This window comes from Camponotus floridanus, unplaced genomic scaffold (genome assembly GCF_003227725.1).
Source record: "Camponotus floridanus strain SB8 unplaced genomic scaffold, Cflo_v7.5 scaffold78, whole genome shotgun sequence".
In the NCBI taxonomy this organism is placed as follows: Eukaryota; Metazoa; Arthropoda; class Insecta; order Hymenoptera; family Formicidae; genus Camponotus; species Camponotus floridanus.
The window spans coordinates 255043-272889 of record NW_020229847.1 but is presented as its reverse complement, the minus strand read 5'-3'; the positions used below and the strand labels follow the sequence as shown (position 1 = coordinate 272889).

Sequence of the window (17847 nt, the reverse complement as noted above, 5' to 3'; positions counted from 1 at the left end):
TAAATCGGCCACTGGTCCCTTTGACCTGCATGCGATTAATGTACGAAACAAAGCATACTAAATGACTTCCACGAAAATGACGTGGTTAATATATATAGCCTTGCTAGCCTAGCTAGAGATATATTTTCTAAATCGAAGAGACAGAAGACGAAATTTTTTCTTCGCGAAAATTCGAACTCGTAATGCGTAAATTTCAAACGATTAAAAATTACAAAATCAACAATTTAGATCGCGAAATTATTAATGTTAAATATATATACGTATAGATTGATGAATATTAATTGTAATTCCAATCGAGTTACATAATGCAATGCAATAGATAGTGCATGAAATAGATTGATGAAATAAGATAATAATTATCATCGATTCATTTTTCAGTAAAATCCATTCAATTATGTAATTTTACATTTAATTGTTAGCGTAATTTAAAAATGATTTTTTAATATTAGTCGTAAGAATAAATTATCTTTTAAATATAATATTACACTAATATTACATATACGTATATTATTAACATTATGTGAATTGAAGTAAGAATTAAAAGAGATTTTTCTTTCCTAGCGCTAATTTTGCAGTCAAGTTGAGCTAAAATTTATAGATGAAATTAATAAATCTATCGTAAACCATTTTCCTTATAGTAAAATTAGTTGTTAGCAATAGAAGGTACGGTAATAAAAGTCGCGCATTAGTACGAGACTGTAGAGTATCAAGAGAATCCTGACTTCTACGATCATAAAGTGGAAAATATTTGCACGTAGCTTATATGTACTCGCTTCGATGAACGACGAGCAGTTTTGTCGATGCTTGCACATCAGACTAACCGGTGAGGGAACTTTAGCAAACAAGCGTCTGGAGAAATTATCAGTCGTCAAATGTGTCTATTTTTCGTCGGAATAATTAATAATTATCGCGTTTATCAACACGATACAAATCACTGCAAAATTGTCTCTCGTTAGTTTTAAGAAAACGGCGTCTAATTTTACATAAACATTTTTTTTTTTTTTCGTTAACGAAGACATACGTAAAAATATCACAGCTAATAAAAATGACATAAGTAAGTTTACACACATTTAAGCTAACAATCTGTAATGTCATGCATAAATCGCTTGGTTGATAATAATATAATTTAAGTCACAATGCTGATCCATCACTTTAGTATCTTAATTGCCAAAAGACAAGCCACGTGATATTCGCCACATAAAGAATTAAACGCTCTACGTCTAAGAGTTCGACAATGATGCCAATTAAGCGACAAAAGAGAACAACCACGACGCTTAGACGCGACAACAGCTCGGGACTAGAGACTCTCGAAAACGGCAGTCTCATCCGTTAGCTCGTCGTCCCTGTCCATCCATTACACTATTATCCCCTCGGCAAACACGGGGATCTACGCCGGACTCCACGCATGGACTTAATGCTGGGCGCGCATCCGAGAAGGGAGCGCGCAATTTACGCGCAAAAAGAACGAGGATGTTACATTTCGCGACCGATAAAAAGAAACAATTTCGCCGGTGTACGTACGCAGCAAAAAAAAAAGGTGGATAATAATGTCGTCCACCCCCTTTTGGCTGGCAACGATGAGAAAAAATCTTGATGGCGCGATCGATCATAGTGACGCGCTTTCGCATACGTAATTCCTTGGCGATTATCATCGGGACGCAGTCAATTTTCTGGATCGGGAACGAGAATAAATCTCGAATGCTTTTGTGCAATCGCGCGGATCGATGCGCGGAGATGCACGCGCGCGCGGGGGGGTTATCAACGGAATAATTTATCCGCGATTTCTCATCGGAGCGGAGCAGTTCACTCGCGTGAAGTTTCACAGTCGTTCGAACTTCTCTTTGTTCGACAATCATAAATTATTGAATCTTTGAACACGGTATTCTTAACGATCCCCTCAATGCCATTAGCCGTACCTCTTAATTGCGGAATATCTCTCTTTCTCCGGAGAATAATGGATATTCAACGACGCTAAAATAAGTATAAAGATGTAAAGGAGCAAATCTTCAAGGTTCCGCGAGACACACAAGGTCACTCGCGAGATTAAATCGAGTCTTTGGTTAAAAGGAACGTAAAGAATCGTGCGCGATTACATTCCCGCGGCGGAAGTTAACATCAAATTACTGACAGAAATGAATAATCTAGGATGATTTCGAAAGTAATAATGTAAGAAGATCTCACGATGTGCTGGAATAGCGCGAGTTTGAAACGGATCGAGTACTCTTCGCATTCGCAAAGACCGCAGTAATGTGCATCTATATGCAAATATTCGCGTATCTCACGAACACATTTGGGTCCGGAAATCGTTGAACGTTCAACGGATGCATCGTCACGAATATTCCTCCACTCGCGGCCCCGAAGATTTCACCGGTCACACGAGAGAAGCCGCCAAACCATCTGGAGCTTTGCCACAGAAGCAGCGTCCCTCTATCTAGACCGTCTCGGACCCGAAGACGCAAATTTCACGTAGCTGAATCCGGCGTTGACCGTCCGATGGATCGATACGCCATAACCAGCCTTAAGGCGCATTCCAATTTGATGGCCAGCAGTCCCGGCCGTAAATGCATCTGTCAAGAAAGTGATTGAAGGCAAACGATACAGAGGAGTTGCGAAAGCCTACTGGATCGGATCTCATTAGCTCGGTTGTTCATTCCAACGACTCAAATACGTTTCGATCGGATTTCACAATTATTATTGTCGAATGATTATTGTCGAATCAGATCCGCATGCGTGGCCTGGTCTGCGGTCACTAGTTAGAATTCGGCGAGAAATCTCGCAGCAACAGTCAGCGGGTCTTGACGGCCGCCGAGATGCCTTGAGATTTGATCGACCGTAAAAAATTCAATTATCGAACCGTATTATGGCTTTGTTTACATTTGATATAATGATATATTTGCCGGTATTAATGATATATGTAATAGCATATGTATAGCAGCAATTATCACGACGTAGAAATCAATCGACGGTTTTTTAGTAACTCGTCGTTCATATTGCAATTATAAATTAATGCGCTCAATCAAAGACAATTTTAAGAACGAGGAAAATGACAGTTGCATGTTGATCGAAAAATCCACGGTTTTATGACGCATGATAATACGTGGCAGTTGCAAAAGATTTAGCTAATAAAAACGTACGTTTGACGAGCGACCGTCCGTAAAGCAACGCGGTCAGAACGACGAACGTGGAAATGGGTGGCAAAGGGAAGAATAAAAAAAGGAAAAAAAAAAGGAAAAAAGTGGAAGAAGTAAAAAGAATAAAACGTCGAGATATATATTCTATCGATGTGGGGCTCGTCTATTTCTCTCACATGGTATTCGCGGAGTGATGGAATGTTTATCAATAGATTAATCTCGGAGATCGGCGGGTGGTTCCGCGTCGTCGTCGGGCAGGTTCCTCGATTGCGATTAAACATAAAAGTATTATTTCAATCTGGCCCCTCCGCGCGCGTCGGCCGTACATTCCCTCGAATATGTATACGTCACCCCCATCGGCACATACGTACACGACACATACATACGCGTCCACACATGCGCGCGCGTACCTATTCGCGCGACCGATAGATCGGGCATTTTTCCATTAGATTGGAACTTGATTAAATTGAAAATCTGTCAATTTAGGAAAAAGCATCCGACAGCTTATATTGACGGTGGACATTATACGCGGTGGCCAACGAGGCAGAACTCGTTGGCCTGACAACTAGCGGAGATATAAAACCCATCGTCGCGACGATGGACCCGGGATGCACGCCGGGCTGTTTACTTTTTGCTTCCTTTTGCGCCCTTGTAAAATTAATTGCCGGACGCTCTTTGAGGGTGACGCTCGCTTTCGCCATTCTACCGATCGCGGAAATTTGCTCACGGTGTCATTCGTTCAATCTCCACCCTGATATGATTCCGACGCAGCACCCTCTGGTGTTTCCCGCCCTTCTCGCGCCTGTTTCGCTCCCTTCGCGAGATAGTCGTCGTTGACGAGGTTTTGTAACGAATGCGTTTATCACGTACACTTTTAAAGGAATGATGTGGTTTTGACGGATTTAATTCGCTCGCGAATTTGCCGTCCTCGGGCAGGCGATCAAACGAAACCGCCGGACGGCCGAGTATATCCGGCAATGAAGAAGAAAAGGCATTCCTTCGTGGTCATTTAACGCGCGTTACATGTAACGCGATCAACATGCCTGATCACGGATACGCTTGAAACGTAAGTTACATTCACGACTCGACCAATATTAATTCTATCGCTTCACCAAAATCTAAAAATTTATTCTAATATGTGTGTATATATATATATATATATATATATATATATATATATATATATATTGATTAGAATCCGTTTTTTCGATGTAGCTGGACTATGTTCAGCGCACAAATTTAATTTATTCTGATCGTTAGAATCTTCGAATACACATGATGAATACATGATCTTGTTCGATTTGCGGCAAATAGGTTAATTAAGGATGTTTTGTATGTACAATCCTAGCAAAAAGTAACTGAAAATCAATATATCATAAATCAATAAATCAATATCATATTGAATATCCACTTTTGGTGTATTTTGAGTATGAGAAATTGTGTGGAATATTACAATTTGATCTTAGCTACAGTGCAGTGATGTATTTTTTAATATTTATTGCGTTTTTACTGAAATATTCCGAATTTTGTTAATCAAAATGATTAACTTTTGGCAGAGAATTTCGCCTTGTGACAGATACATGACTGACTTCATTAAATTATATTTAATATCTTTTTAACCAGTTAGTACTTGTATAATATTGTTTGACCAAATATTTCCTCTGTATCTAAAATTTTGCAAATTTTAAACAAATTCTGAATATTATTTCCATGTGTTTTTGTCATTTAAATCGACGTGATTATACGTTTCCCATAAGAACACATGTTATTTCGGTGCAAATTAAAATCCTTATAACTTGTGAACGCTTTAGTGAATCGATTTAAAAATTGTACTGAAAATTCTAAACATATGTAAGGACATTCTGTACAATTTTCATTAAATTCTCAATATTTTGAAAATAGGTACAAAACATCCTTAAAATAGCCTTATTATTTCTTGATACATTTATGTCAATCTTCTCTTTTTTTACCGATTAATTTTAATTATTTTAATCGAATTATCGTCAATTATACGTATCTATCGGCATTTATAATTGCAATTTTTATACACTGTTGGAAGCATGATTTACGATAAAGAAAAATATATCTCATTTTTAAATCTGAAGAAATAATGGATGGAATGTCGAGCGTTATCTCGACTGATTTAAAATAGTATCTTGCGACGAGCAATGCTAAGCACAACGTGATTGCAATTCGCTTAACCGTATATGGCGCTATTGTCCGAACTAGTTCGATGTGCAATGCCGTGCAATCGAGAACGTATTACGCTCACGATAAGGTGCCGCGATTGCAGCGGATAATTTAATTGAAAATGCGGTCTGACCTATACGATAATGCTCTAGAGGAATTCCGCGCCAAGGCGGTCATTATTAAGAATGCTTTAAGCATATCGAATGAACTGCTTTTACGATTACTAATACGTTATCATAATTAAACATGTTAATGTTATTTCCCAATACGAACGGTAAAGAGAACAATGCTCATTTTCAATATGGTAAAATTACATTGTTATTAAAATTCATACGAATTAAATTAATAATTCTTCGAATGCATATATATCAGATTAGTATATTAATACATATATATCAGATTTAGACGTATATAAGGCTCCAGTAATGATTAAAAATGTTGTTTCGTTATCGAAGATGGCTGATTTATACATTCGTGCACCAAAAATTTGATTCTATAGGTAACCCAGCTGAAAAGCTTAAACTTTACATTGGTTAACGTTGTTGGAGCAAAGTTTAATCGTATCTCGCGAGTGTCCGGGCGGACCTTGATTAAAGACGATCGCGGGGCGGGAAGAACCGCGGATAAGTCAGAGCGTAATCGCGTACCGGGACGCGGCCTTTTAAAGTAGGAAACTCGCCGGAAACTAGCGGCCGCACAGCACCGAGAACTCCCCGGTGCGGTGCGGTGCCAAATAACAATGTTGGATCTCATAAACAAGGAGACAAGACAAATACCCGCCTGGACGGCGGTTCCTAGGGCGCGGAGTGGACAGAGTCCGTTCTACCGCCTATCCACCCCTCCGGGGATGGGAGACTCTGCTGGTAATTTCACGGTGTCTTGCATCCCTGAGTCACCCCCTCCGTTGCACTTCTCTACACAAGATACTCACGGGTATACGCGATATATGTTAACCGCATTTGTCCGATATGCTTCTGCTATGATCGTCGATTTTTGAATTTCGATCAAATATATCATTTACGTATCTTTCGCAAGTTTGTACGTAAATATCTTCACTCTTTCGAATCACAATAATGTAGTATAGATTTTAAAAAATTATTTCGTGAACGATAGTTGATATTTTCGTAAATTTTTGGCAGCATAATTGTACAGAATACAGGAGAGATTTATGGCTGTACGAAATATTATTCAGTTAATGCGTAGCGAGAGCTTTATCTTGGAGCAAGTACGCGACATCTAGAATGCGGGAAGGAAAGGGAGAGAGGTGGAGGGGTCACTGGGATTTGCGCGAATGGCCGACGACTTAATTGATCGAGGGCCATAAGCGAATTAGGGATGACCAATGTTCCACGTGCGGAGCTCAGGAGTATGGACGGGGGAAGATGCCGAGTTAATTCAATTCGAGGAGGCCCGAGGAGGCTTTTGCGACGTATCTCGCGAGACGTAAATTTGCGTACGTACCCTACGCGTCTGAGATTTCCGCGCAGACCCCTCTTCTCAAGGATGATGGACACTCCAATAAATTGCATCGACGCCTTGGAATTGGTCGTTCCTTCCTCCGTTTCTTCGTTCCTTTTACTTTTTTATTTCTCTCCCTCTGTTGTCCACCGTCCTTTTTCCTTTCCTTTCGTTGCGCGGCCGCGAGTCATAAATCAAATTATACGTTGAGTGAGATTAGATTTCTGTTTGGCCACGCTCGAATTCACGAGCGGCGGATTCGACGAGGGTAAGGACTGCTGCGGTAGAAACCTTCGCCCTTCCTGTCTTCCGCGCCACCACTCTCTCCCCCTTTAACCCTCTCCCCTTTTCTCTCGACCCATCCCGCCGTGCCTCGCCTCGGTGTTGCCTGGCGATGGTGCTGCACTACGAGGTCCAACATTAGTTAACGATTAATCAAGGCGCTTGTAGCTCAACATATATCATTAAACTAGTTAGCGAAGTAGGGTCGGCCAAGTGTGCTGACCACTGGCTACACCACCCACCGCCTCGTTCTCTCTCCACCGGCCGGCCCTGACCGAACCCCTTTACCGAGCCCGCTCCGGCTCGTTCGCGTAGCCGATCCAACCCTCTGGCGACGTGCTCACGTACCGAATGGAACTCTTAGAGACTCCAGAAGCGAGTTTAAGCTCGTCGCTCGATGTTTCGTCCGTTTCTGGCGTGTGCCAATTGCTCGTTAAAGCGCGGAAACGGGAAAACACTTCGGCACACGGTCGACGGGGCATTGCACTTTGACTCGCTAATGCCAAAATGAATTCTCGTTGGGTCCAAGATGTCGATAAGAAGTGAGATTTCTCGACAAAAGCTCGTAGGGAAAATATTCCGCTTAACATGATTGAATTAGACGTATCGGAGAATAGTACATTATATCGACGTAATTTATACAGATTGGTAAACTTGTCATCATAAATGGTACAACACGCCGTTATTTAGAATTTTGCGAAATCTTGATGGTATTCTCTATCTCTTTCTTGGACTGACCTTGTCCCGGATCTTCTCGCTTTTCCATACACCCGCTCGCGTTTCGTCTCTTCCAGTTTTAACCATCAGGAGACGGCTGCATAGCCTCCCGTGCGCCCCTTATAAATCCTGCAGGACTCCTGCAGGCACTAATGTACGACTGTTTGCGGGTATAACTTGGCCCCGACACGAAGGATAGGGGATGGTGTTTCCAGTACATGCTAAGCCGGGGCTAAAGGCCCGCTAGACCGAGCCATTCCTCACTGCCCTACAGACTTACACCTCCGCCCCCGTATGCTTGTCTTTGCTTCTTATCCCTAAGCAAATGTGGTCACCGCGAAGAGGGCGCAGGGATTTATTGATGGATTTACGACCTTGATGTTTGGATCTTGGAGTAAGACGAATGGAATCTTGAATTCGCAGCCTGTCACACGTGTTTAAACTTTGTCTCACGTATCTCAGAAACAGTGCTAACAACAATTATCATATTCTACATTTAATCAATTTAATCAAATTTTGAATCTTTAATTAAAAAGAGTTGCAAGACTAAAAGAATTTATTTTTACATTAAAGAAAGGAAAATATGTGAAAAATGACACGTACAATTTACAAATAATTTGTTTGATATATATTGCCTCGTAAAAAATAATTCAAACAAAACAGCAAGAGACAAAAGCAATTTATTCTGTAGAATCGATGAGCTTGTTTGATGACCTACGAAAGATACCATCCGGCAGATTATCGACGTTTCGCGATGGAGCAGAAATCCGAAGGGGCCAGACACATTAATACCGTCGCAGGGAATCACTTGGCAAAGTTATTTGACCACCACTGTTCATCCTGGGAGATGGTATTAAATCCCCACCCCTCCCACCATCCCGTACCTCCAGTGGTCCGGACAGACTTGTACCAAGGACCAGAGCGAGCTAGGCACCAGTGTCCGGCGGTGTCGTCGGCAAACGTTTGCTCGACAAACAAACTCAACTCCCGTCTCTGCTTCACCATTGCGCGACTCTGTTTTACTATATAAATGAGATGGTCACCCTAAGTATAGGGTTGAAAGGGATGATACTGCACGAGTGTGCGTCTCGTCGGTGCCACCCAGTCGCTCTTCAGAGGCGACTGTCACCGTCGATCCTTCGTCTCTGGCCTCCGAGTTTCATGCGAAGGGATAGGAGACGAATGATAAGAAACAGGTTCGTTGTCGTCGAAAATGTTCGTCGTGTATTTCTTGTTCATCAGCATTTCATAAAGCGTGCGACACGAAATCGCTGTTATAGTTATTTTGCGCAATTGAATATCTTAGAAAAATAATTATAAAATGTCTGGGAGTTTTAATAAGATACAAAGTGATAGCTTGTTTTATGGTATTGGAAATTATATGATATTGGAAATATCAATACATCTGAACCTATCAAAAATGTCTGCATTGTAATAAATTGACAATTAAAAATATATTCAGTTCAAAAGCATTGAGCGCAATGTTGCGTTAATAAAACAGAATATGATTAATAAGTTTTCCCGTGGTACTGTAAAAATTTCGATCGAAATTTATTCGATAAATAATGAAATTAATTTACGAATTAGCTTTGTTTCACGTTCGAATCCATTTATGGTTATTGCAAGGTGTTCGTTACGTAACAGAGAACAAATATGGAAACAATCTTCGTGCCTGGAGGATGAATTTCATTGCGAAGTTAGTGACCGTTCGGCTGCCCAAGAATAATATAATCCTCCGGTGTGCGCCGAGACTACTCTGTATTAATGTTTGCCCCGATATCTGTAAACAGGCATTACCTGTATCTCTGGACCGAGGTGTAACTATCCGCTGGGCGAGCTCATGGTAGATTTGAACGTTAGCCCGCCACAGGGATTAGAAACTTCCTACAGCGAGGTCACCGTACATACTGTTTGCGTTTCTCTATCGGTGCCTCGTGGAAAGGAAAAGAGGAATACGTGGTTGGGTGGTCTGGATCTAACAGACGGATTCGAAACTAAAATAATACGAGCGTCAGCTAAAGAAATTTCACGCGTCGCGCCCGATTTCGCTCTTTCAACATTGAAGCTGACGATTTTATCTCGATATATTCAATTGAATTGTATAGCAATTAAAATATTTTTCAAAGCGATCCATTAGCCATGCAAGTGAAAAATCATTCGTTGAAGATGTCAAGATGTAGAGCTCTGAACGAACAAGACGCCGTCTGTAAGAATTTATTGCAAATGACAACACACAACAACGAGCGATGACACGTGAGCATTATCGTAGACAGAGAGTGGCCGGTTTCGTTCACGCGTCTACGTGTTACGCGTGCGTGTACGCGACCGGACGGTTAACTGACGCGGCATATTTACATTGTGTGGCGGTGCAATTAAGCCTCGTATCCGGCGTCAAGCGTAGGAAATTCCGTGCGGACTAACACCTTGCTCCTTGCATTCACGCGCCTGCTTGCGTCCTGCCTGCATCCTGTCGTCCTCTTTGCGACGAGCACGGTATGCGAAACTTCAACCTCTTTGCACTTCTTTTACGGATATGTGAATTTCGAAAAAATTTTAAATTATATCTGTAATTATTATAATTAAATAATTTAAAAATGAAGCACGCGTATCTGTATGCAATTTAAATGCCCACATATAAAATAAACTTTGTACTAGTATCAATATATTAAATATGCATATATATATATATATATATATATATATATATATATATATACATACATATATATATGAAAAAATTACAAAGAGAAAAATTGTCAAAACAAAGACAAAGTGTATTATATTAAACTTGAATAATTTTAATTTTAAAATGTTTATTTTAAAATGTTTATGCAACGATTTTATAGCGTTCTAAAAATTTTTTTATCTTGCGCGATATAAATAATTTTATAACACTATATAATAAAATGCCAATTTTTTTGCGGCAATTACTATTATTACATTTTTAAAATTTTATGCTTTAATAAATTAAAGGAATATTATCATTTTTCATTTACACGTATTGTTTAAATTCTCAGATAATTTTTGAAATAGCAATGTGGAGCTATAAATAAATGCGTGTATATATGAATTCCGCGAAACCATGTATACATAGGTATGCTGCGAGAGAACTACTTCGATCACGGTCCATCGATCCCGTCTATATTGCAGAAGATATAACTATTCCTAAGGCTCGTAAGGGAATTCCGCAGGCTGCTTTGAATAGGGTGGGAATCGTTCGGGAAAACGTTGCAGGGAATCGTTAGCGTACTCTCCAGAAGCGAACATATCTTACCAATGATTGTCTCCTGCGTGCAATACGATCGATTATTTGCCGAAAATCTCAATTTATTTCAAGTATTGCAATAAGAAATAACATTGACTTCGTAAAAGACGCATAAGCTCTGACGTAACATGCTAATTATGAATACTTCATGGAACGATTTACGAAGAAGCATTTGTTAAAGAGAAGTGAGAATTCGTCGAGTGTACATAGTATGATAAAAACCATCACAAATATCATTAAAAACATGCTCGGCAAAAATCCTTCTCTCTCTCTCTCTCTCTCTCTCTCTCTCTCTCTCTCTCTCTCTCTTAAAAGCGTAATATTATTAATTTTATAATTAAAATGAGCGATTCATCATCGTATTATCATCGTATTATTTCATATTTTAATGAATAATCAATAAATTATAGCAAAATATTGTAATAAAACTTTACACGCATATTTTTTTTTATAAAACAACATTTGCAAACTATTGTACATGAGTAAATAATCTCCGTTTGATAAAGCGGCGTACCAGAGGTGTATCAGTTGAAAAATAATTTGCGTAAACGATTAATATTCATTCGAGCTCTTTGCTTTTTGCAAGTTGTTAGTATGCGTTTATTGCGACGCGAAGAAGCGCGAGGAGCGTCGCGCAAACTTGATAATCACTATCGTCTCTTGTCGACTTATCGTCTCGCTATCTCGCATCGCAGTGCGCGTTTGTCGTTAAGCCGGCTCTGCCAACATTTTGTAATTGATTGGAGCAAAATACAGTCGTGCAAGGGGCAGGCCAGGCAATCGGTGGGACAGGCCGCGAGATCCAGTAAGTCAAATTTTCCCGTCAAGCGACGGCCGCTCGTCCGTGTACATGACGTTTTAATAACGGTTCGTGAGCGATTGAAAATGTCAATCTACATCGCTTTCGCGGAGAGCGTGCGTGTAAACGCGCGTGCACTACATTCGCGATGCGTGTGAAACGCTCGTCGAAGACTCCTCGTATCTGTTAATCGTCGTCGTTTAAGAGTTACGCTCGATCTCGTGTGTTCACTTAACGCCTTGAAATCGTCAAGATGTTTCTCCAAGCAAAGTTCCGCGTCTGCTTTTTAGCACATTATTACCTCGCAAAGTCGATATTAGGAGGGATTTTATTGATATGGAGTCGTTTCTCGTGGCAAACTCGCGCGTCGAGCGCGCCAATCGACCGGACAATATTTAATATACGATCAACTTTTTCATTTCTGGATTGGATAGTAGCATATTCCGTTTCCCGTAAAATTTTTTTATAAAATACGTAATTATTTTATATTGCAATAAAAGAGATTTTTTTGCCGAGATAAAAAGTAATAAAAAATTTCATATTAATTTTTAAATACGGAGCGTAAATTTTTCATCGAAACACGCGGAAACAAGGAGGTTACTGGTTTAGATACATTTATATATTATGCAGTATATGTAATTACTCTGCAATAAAAGAGATTTTTTTTGTCAAGATAAAAAAAATGATAAAAATTTGTATTAATGTTCGAAATGTATTCTCGGAACTTAATTTCCGCTGTTGGCCATTTTTAAGATAGATATAGGATGATATTTTTTTTCCCGTCATAATAGAATTATTTTCTCTTTTTGTTTGAATGAAAGTTAGGAGGTATACGCAATAGTTTACGTTCTGGCTTACAATCGAAAATGGCATTAACTAACTCTAATTAACGCGTAAAATTCGCGTATAATTTTTTTTCTACAATTTTAATTTAGAAAATAAATAAATAAAGAATATATTTTAATCGCGATTATATTGGCAATTGTGAAAATTAATTAAAAATTAATTGAAAATTAATTAAGCGCGAATCGATGTCGCTGTACAAAGTACGAGCAAACAAAAAATATTTATTTGCTTATTGCTTATCGCTATTTTTCCATGTGTCTTAAGAAGTCAAAATTAAATTTGAAGTCAAGCTGTCTCATGTTTCGATAATCAATTGTATTCAAATGCCACGTCGGGCATCGGTCAGAAAATGACGATGCTCGAAACAATAGCGGCGAGGATACAAGCGAGAGGCGGTATCGCCCTCGCGCGAGTTTATCTGGTCCGTTTTATCTTTTATTAGCATCCCGTAGAAGCTATTTCGTAGCCCTTTCTCTATCGCTAAACCTATCCAGGCAGTTTCTCCGGAGTCTCGGCCGTTCCGTAGCCGAGCAGGAGTACCAGAAGTGCGTATTTACGAGCGTTCTCGTCCATAAAGCAACCTCGCGCCTGATTTTGATACATTCTCCACTCCAAGCACTATCTCACGCGCAAATACGACCTACGTAGCCATACACTTAGGATTTATGGTGATGCTGCGCGCGTAAGCGATAGTTTTGTTTTGTATTCCATGTATTTCAAATTTCTATCTCTTTCTCTCATTTTTTTTATATTCATTATTTTTTGCGAATTCTTAAAGGCATTGAACAAACAAAGAAAAAAAGAAAAAAATACATAATATATATGCACATGTCTTGCAAGAGTTGCGTTCGAACGGAATTAAAAGTCACACCGACACAAATACTTTAAACTCTTTTTTGCATAGCTGACTTTTAAAATATAGAATTTTATATTTTGTAATTTGTCGAAGTGAATTAAAATTTTTTAATGACGAAATTGGCAATCGTGAATTGTTGCGATTATTATTAATAATAAGAGAAAGTCAATGTACAACATTTATTACGCTTCTTAGGAGGCTGCAAACTTCAGAGATATATGCTGTGAGATTTAAAACGACGCAGCAGAGGAATATGTTGCTGAAACATACATTAGGCACTGGAGATATAACGATAGACTGACGCAGGCAGGAATAAACACACGGCAAGCATGAAGCAACCCTCTAACAGCAGCGAATATGCAGCTGCCACTCCGAGATATATTTTCGTATTCGATATAAAACTTGGCATAAATCGATAATATATTGTTCAATTGCACTATTTTGGTATACATATCAGAAATTATGCACAAGCAAACCATATAACGTATTAAATAAATTAATATATGCTCTTGGCTACTTGGGCCATTTATTAAAATTGCATATTGAGCATCACCATATGTTATCGTCCCGATTTCACGATTTATTCTAAAACGTAGCGAATTACAATTAAAAATCCAGAGATCGCCTCGAGAGTAATAACATACGTGCATATTTTATCAGAGACGCTATTGGTCGAAAGAAAATAAAATGTTGCAATCTTGTCGTTCAAATATACGTTAGATACCGAAGAAAAAAAGAAAAAATTATGATTCAGAGGGGTCGTGTTTATGCAGGAATAAATGCATGGGAAACGCGAAGGGCCGATTCTGATATTGAATGTGTATTGGACACGGGGCATCTCTCGTCCGAAGTTTCTCGCGCGGGTGTACATGCGTATATATATAAAGCGTCTGTGCATATCGTAATCACAATATTATGCTGGAATTGGGAGGGCCGGCTTTCCCATTTCTATTTTAATGGCATCGGGGATTTCAAACGGGGCTGAGCCAAGCGTCGCGTAATAACTTGTATTCCGTCGAAAAAAAAAATATCAGAAAAGGCCCTGGCAAGCCGGTTACACTCCTCGTTTTTCATTTAATGCCTCTTATTGAATCATGGAATCGTGGCGTTTAAATGTTAAACAAACGCGCGTTCGCATCTCATTCTTGCTTGAATTTTTTCTTATCTCTTGTTCGCGTTAATTCGCGATATTATCGGAAATTTCGCAGAGTACGATTGTATCGTAAATATTTTCTGAATAAATGTTTAATCGTGATAAAATCGTGATCAAAAACTCCAAGCGATCGTTTAGATAAATCTGTCTATCTAATGTACTCATTTGTGTGAACGGTTTATAGTTTATTAATTACCAACAGCTTTCCCACGTCCATACGATATCGTTCGCGTGTGTAAGAAAATGGATCGATCGTTGCATGCCGAGTGGTTGTTTAGAAAGTTCCATTTTATTTCTTTCGTGAAACTTTGCGGGAATAAAGACGGAACGGATACCGAAACGGGACAAATGGTGCACAGCATTAGCATAATGTATGTCGCAATTATCGTTATAATTGCCCAAGTTGTTGGCAACTGATTTCAATATACGCCCGCCGCACGTTCACTCTCCAAGGATACAAGGCGTTCCTTTGAGAACAATTTGCAGACATAAAACTTTTTATCGATAAGATTGTATTCAAGCCTACATAGTAATCGATTAAATATCCATAGAAGAAGAATTATAAATATGTATATCTTATTTTATTGTAAAATTTTTAAGCAAAATTTCGTTTCGTCGTCGTTAATATGCGTCGTCAAATTAGCTTGATAAAATTAAGAGATATATACATTTCGATCAAATCAAAATTTCATTGATTCAATAATATGAAAAAGTAGCGTGAATGAAAATAGAGTGCTAAATAATGATGCGACTAGAAATTAAAGGTATCGAGTGTCGATGCATCGAATACGGAAATGGTGTCGTTGCCGATTGTTTTACAGGATGGAAAGTTCTTGAGACAGTGGAGGATTAAAAGTTTACTTCGCCGGTAGACGAGGGGGCCGGCGGTTGGCAAGAATGACTCCGAGAAGTTAAGATCCATGAGAAAGGAGTCTGTAAAGTTGCTGAAACTTTTTAGCAAGAATTAATCACCGGAAGATGGTGACTGGTCCTTATTAAATTGCGACCTCGCCATTTATTTCGATGCGGTTAGTCCAAGCGATTCAATTTGCGGCCGCGGCGTTGTGCGAGTAAATTACGTTAGCTGACATTATCACCATTGATGTTATCCACCTTTTGAGAATGCAATCCGCTGCAATAAATAATTCCTTTTTTTTACGCTGTTTATATGATAGCTCGGAGTTTTATCCGACAACCGCGATACATAGATGTAACAAAGATACGTTCTATCTCGCGGACAAATAACGGTTCGCTGGAAACAGACAATCCTAAGTGAAGTTGCTGATACGTATTTCGCTGATCGTATACTGTTGCGCGGCGACCATACATACAAATATACATACACACACGCGAGCACGCACGCACACATTCTCCGTAAATTGCATTTCGCGCTACGTACCTATACGTTAACCAGTGCGGTCTTTATTATGTATGTTCAGCGTATGAATCCTTGATGGATTCCAGATACCTCATTACACCGCTATTGACCTGAATCTTTTATTATCTTTCCACCGCGTAGACACAACGCGGCGCAGCGGTGGCGGCTGCGCTCATTATACCGCAGAAAATAATCATTATGTCCATTGACCGACGCCCGGGTGGGGAGGCAATTTTATTTTCTGTGTACGACGCCGCGTCGGTGAATACGTCTCTGATGACGATTAGTGGCCCTTGGCATCCTTAATGACCGCTCGCACACAATCGTCCCGTCTCGCGCTTATGCGTTGACGCACGCATACTCGTTGGATAATATCTAGATCCAGCTGGTTGAACATGATATTCGGAGCCGAGAGAACGTTTAATTAGACAACACGCGAAACACTGAATGGCACTGTGTTATCGTATCCTTTCGAGGACAGGTATCACCTGATTTAGTCTCTAGCATCGAGTAAAACGAAATTCGAAATACGAATAAAAGCGTTCGTATAATTATGCCACATGGGCGACATGTGTAGCTTTAACATGTATTTGAAAGGGTTGCGCGCGAAGAGGGGAGATAAAATCGAGCGACTGACATCGTATTATTTCTTTTTTGTGAACGATTAGTACCTTAGAGTATACTAACGATCCCTCGTATATACGTTTATGTGTTGTTGTGCGATCATCCGTTTCGGGTAAAAATAGACAGCCTCGAATATGGATCTACTTTCTTAAAGGGATATTTCGGAACCGATGGAAAGGAGAATAAGTCAGGTACGAACAATTTAAACGATCGACAAAGTTTGCTTTACTTTATATTTTTTATAATAATCCAGATAAACATTTTTTTAAATAATTTTATACTTGATATAAACGCACCTATCATCACAGAAAAATAATCGACAAAATTTTATTAAAATTTCAGAAATTACATTTTCTTTTATGATTCCAAATATAGCAATACCAATAAATGCAATCTGCAATGAAAGTTAAAATTTGATTTTTGTCAGAAGATATGCGCGAGATATATAAAATCGTGGTTCGAAAGATACGAAGCATCGGACGGAGGCACGAGTGCGCGAAACGAGTGTAGAAAAGGGGAGGGAAGAGGGAAGGGAGGGAGAGCGAAGAAGAGGCGAGGAGAAAGTGGAAAACCGAATAATCGTCCAGCTCTCCGACCTCGGTGTCGGTTAGGAGCTCCGGCGAAAAAGAGGAGATGAAATGGACCGTCCGACTGACAGGAATTTACATCCTCTCGTGCGCAATCTGCGTGAGTGAATTGTGTCGTGTTACCGTCCGGAGAATTAGATCCGGAAAATCCGTAATAATTACTCGAGCGGGCGCGCGGCGAAGCATCCTCTTCCATCCGACTTTCGCCCGCTCTTTCTATCTCCCTTTTTCTCTCTTTCTCTCTCTCTCTCCGCGCCCTTTTTCCCTCTCTTGCCATACCGTCGTTCCCTCGCTCGCTTCTCTCACCGCCACTTGACAGCGTGAAACACAAAAATAAATAATGATTCACCGCGCGGCGGGCGCGTTGCCCCGGAAAGAAGCGGTTCCAACCGTGCCCACGAAATACGTTGTCGGAGAAAAAAACGGACCGCTTTAACTCGTGCGCGTTCTCCCCTCACGGTGCATTGCGATGCATCGTTGATGCATCGCGACGCATCGCGACGAGATACGAATGCGCGACGTATCGGTATCTCGGGGCGATACATCGTCTTCTCACCGTGA

At 39.9% G+C, this 17847-nt stretch overlaps 1 protein-coding gene across 4 annotated transcripts in view; it reads left to right on the top strand.

Moving 5' to 3' along the window:
- Positions 1–17847, top strand: part of LOC105256254 (POU domain, class 6, transcription factor 1) — a 112393-nt gene that overhangs the window by 11893 nt on the left and 82653 nt on the right. The window lies entirely within an intron of this gene.